Source organism: Schistocerca nitens, chromosome 7 (assembly GCF_023898315.1).
Source record: "Schistocerca nitens isolate TAMUIC-IGC-003100 chromosome 7, iqSchNite1.1, whole genome shotgun sequence".
In the NCBI taxonomy this organism is placed as follows: Eukaryota; Metazoa; Arthropoda; class Insecta; order Orthoptera; family Acrididae; genus Schistocerca; species Schistocerca nitens.
In genome coordinates, this window is record NC_064620.1 from 434,820,995 (window position 1) to 434,825,165 (window position 4,171).

At 42.6% G+C, this 4,171-nt stretch overlaps 1 non-coding gene across 1 annotated transcript; it reads right to left on the reverse strand.

Annotated features, from left to right (window-relative positions):
• Window positions 1–608: 608 nt before the first annotated feature.
• LOC126196849 (U6 spliceosomal RNA) lies at window positions 609–716 on the reverse strand. Its single transcript, XR_007539276.1, has one exon. It is a non-coding gene; the product is annotated as a U6 spliceosomal RNA (small nuclear RNA).
• Window positions 717–4,171: the final 3,455 nt, after the last annotated feature.

Sequence of the window (4,171 nt, forward strand, 5' to 3'; positions counted from 1 at the left end):
GGCCACACCGGCCGGCTTTCGCTATACGATTTTAAGCTGCTGTTCATATCCTATATCCACCCGAAAATCCTTGTTTTCTTTCTATTTCATTCACTCACCTCCACTATATCTAGATTCAGCCTTTGCATTTTCCTTTTCAGATTTTCTAGTTTTCGTACTAAATTCAAACTTCTGACATTCCATGCTCCGACTCGTAGACTGTTACCCCTTCGTTAGTTATTCCATCTTTTTCTCGTGGTCATCTCACTCTTGACAGTCCCCTATCGGAGATACGAATGGGGGTACTTATCCAGAACATTTTGCCAATGGAGAGACCATCATGACCTTTTTCCAGTTATAGGCGACGTGTCCTATGGAGGCACATTACGTATCTTCAGTGCAGCGTGTTTCATTCTTCTGCATCCTCATACCGTTGTTCACTGCTGATTCTTCAGCTTCTTAGGGCCAGTTTCCCAGTTTAAGGAAGTCTGTCCGCTCCTCCGCCGTCTTTGATAAGGGCGTTGGTAGAATGGTCGACCTCGACCGCCACTGGTGAAGATTTTTTTTTCAGAATTTAAGCATTGTCGAGGTTCGAACCCGAGGCCCAGGACGTTTTGATTACTAATCAGAAACACTACCCACTTTTTTATTTATTTTGCGTGTCATCCTTGCGCAGGGTCCATGCAAAAATTACTCTTCACGTTTCCCATTTTAGCGTATATATCGCCGAAGGAAGTACTGCCCTAGACCACGAGTACATAACTTACCGTGTGATAAGACACCAATTACTGATTCTTCTGATTACAGTAAACGTCGAGAAACGATTGAAAAGGTATGACACTCGCCTTGTCTCTGTTCCCTGTCGATTAGGATTTTTGTATGGCCACGTCCTAAAGTCGTCTTATATGACTGCAAATAGTAAACTATTCTTTGCAGACACGTTGGACAGTCATCATTGACACACGAAGAATACAGGCAACTTCATTTACAGTGTGGTCATCGGCACGTCCAAAGACAGTAACTGCTTTGTGTCATTCTGTTATGTCTCCCTGTCGATCTTGCTTACAGCGCTTATTCCATACAACTGACTAGCACATACACACCACTTGCAGGTCGGCAGCTGATGCCCAAATGACCGCCTGTTACCAGATCTACACTTCCTGCTGCGCTCCAAAGCGACTACTGCGCTCTTCCAAGAATATCTCTAATATTTTGTCCGATAAGCTTACTTCATATCCACATTTATGAACAGTCTCGAAAGGCGTTGTATTGGAAAGTTGTCACGAAAGGTTTAAATACGTGCTAGATATGTTTCATTGTAAGCGGAAAAAGTGTTAGGTAATAGCGAAGTTAATGCCGAAGTTGTTGGTGAGAAAACGTGCTACTGGACTGTATATGGATGCAGCTGCAGTGGAGTCACTTGATATCCAAACTGCATTGTTATATTTACTAGTACTGTCCTTTTTCCCGATGAAAACAATCTTTTACAATATACCGTGTATGGCTGTGTGAATAAATAGATATGGAGTACTCAGTACATTAAGGGTTTCTTTCATATTTGCGAAGTGTCATTATCTCTGTGTACAACAATGCAATGACACGAACTGCAAAAAAGTAATAACACATTCTGAATGTAAAACGGACTGTTCGAAATGTATCAAAAATCTTATATTGGGGATTAAAAACGATCTTTAGCATTTGTATGCTCTGTTTTACCATGAACTGCTATCCCACGGAAAAATTCAACTAATTCCATTTTACGACGCAACTGTTTCAACCTTTCATTACAGTTTAAGAGTGATTGCTGCCATGCACTCTGGGATCCATAACAACTAAAACTTACACACTGGGTAACTGTTTATTTTGGAAAATGATTAAGGAGGAGATATCTACTAGACAGGAATGTAACGTAATCCATCCTTAGTTAAATTACGCGTAAAATCTTCAAAACTGTAGAGTGAAATGTTTCTTGCTGTGAAACTTCCTGGCAGATTAAAACTATGTGCCGAACCGAGACTGAAGCTCGGGACCTTCGCATTTCGCAGGCAAGTACTCAGCCATCTGAGCAACCCAACCACGACTAACGATCCGTCCGCACAGCTGTAATTCCTATCTTCCAAACTTAGGTAAAAGACACGTTACTGGCGGAATTAAAGCTATGATGACGGGTAGTGACTCGTGCTTGGGTAGCTCAGATGGCAGAGCACTTGCGAAAGGTAAAGGTCGGGAACTCGAGTGCCGCTCCGGCACACAATTTTAATCTTCCAGGAAGTTTCATATCAGCTCACACCCCGCTGCAGAGTGAAAATTTCATTCTGTTTCTTGCTTTCTTTAAACTAGTAAATCTCTACAGGGTGTTACAAAAAGGTACGGCCAAACTTTCAGGAAACATTCCTCACACACAAATAAAGAAAAGATGTTATGTGGACATGTGTCCGGAAACGCTTTATTTCCATGTTAGAGCTCATTTTACTTTCGTCAGTATGTACTGCTCAATGGAGCACGTTATCATGATTTCATACGGAATACTCTACCTGTGCTGCTAGAACATGTGCCTTTAAAAGTACGACACAACATGTGGTTCATGCACTATGGAGTTCCTGCACATTTCAGTCGAAGTGTTCGTACGCTTCTCAACAACAGATTCGGTGACCGATGGATTGGTAGAGGCGGACCAATTCCATGGCCTCCACGCTCTCCTGACCTCAACCCTCTTGACTTTCATTTATGGGGGCATTTGAAAGCTCTCGCCTACGCAACCCCGGTACCAAATATAGACTCTTCGTGCTCGTATTGTGGACGGCTGTGATACAATACGCCATTCTCCAGGGCTGCATCAGTGCATCAGCGATTCCATGCGACGGAGGGTGGATGCATGTATCCTCGCTAACGGAGGACATTTTGAACATTTCCTGCAACAAAGTGTTTGAAGTCACGCTGGTACGTTCTGTTGCTGTGTGTTTCCATTCCATGATTAATGTAATTTGAAGAGAAGTAATAAAATGAGCTCTAACATGGAAAGTAAGCGTTTCCGGACATATGTCCACATAACATACTTTCTTTCTTTGTGTGTGAGGAATGTTTCCTGAAAGTTTGGCCGTACCTTTTTGTAACACCCTGTATAAGTACACTTACATGATATTAAATAAAAAGTATCACGTAACGTAACGCTTTGTTTCTCAAAATGGTAAATGACTTTGCTAACGTCAGGTGAATTTTATCATAAGGGGATTACTGCAGCTATTTTATTGAAAGCTTCTGTAGTATTAACGATGTTCGCGGCTTATAACAATTTACTGGCGAAACATTTTCGATTAATGCATGTCACACTACTACAGTGGTAATTAAATATCCCTTTACCGCTACTGCGCATGCTTTCCTATGTTATTTCATGTCTGTGCCTCTATGTGTGAGTGCTGATGTGCTAGTACGTCAAACAGCTTTGATGGCAGGGTACACTTTATCGGTACAGATTTTGCACACGTTTTCACGTTGTTAGCGTGTCCACTTAATAGAATTCCCAAAAGCGTAGTAAAATAGTGAGAGACATTCCTGTACACTATTGCAGTCCGAAACTGAGAAGTTGCGCTGATACGTTACGCTGCAGATAAATGCAAGCAATTTGCTAAGCAGTAGTTCGTTTGCCACCCGGACAAGTCATTGAAAAGATTAGAAATAGCGGATAGGTTTCGCACTATACCACAGCGTCGACAAGTAGCTACGATGTACAAGTATGTGACTTTCTCAAAGAACTTTTGATCGGCAAAACTTTACAGGACACGGATGTTGAGCCCGCATCTCGTGGTCGTGCGGTAGCGTTCTCGCTTCACACGCCCGGGTTCCCGGGTTCGATTCCCGGCGGGGTCAGAGATTTTCTCTGCCTCGTGATGGCTGGGTGTCGTGTGCTGTCCTTAGGTTAGTTAGGTTTAAGTAGTTCTAAGTTCTAGGGGACTGATGACCATAGATGTTAAGTCCCATAGTGCTCAGAGCCACGGATGTTGAACAGAAACGAAAGTAATAACAGGTGAGGCCAAAGGGATCGAGGTCGGACACCATGACTTCACTATACGATGAGTTATCAGATAGAGTCAACGCTAGCGATGCTATTGTCCACATGAAGCACTCTGTCACTGGATAACTGTAAGTAAATGGAGAACGATTCAGTGTTTCTACTTGAAGTTCCAAACACCAG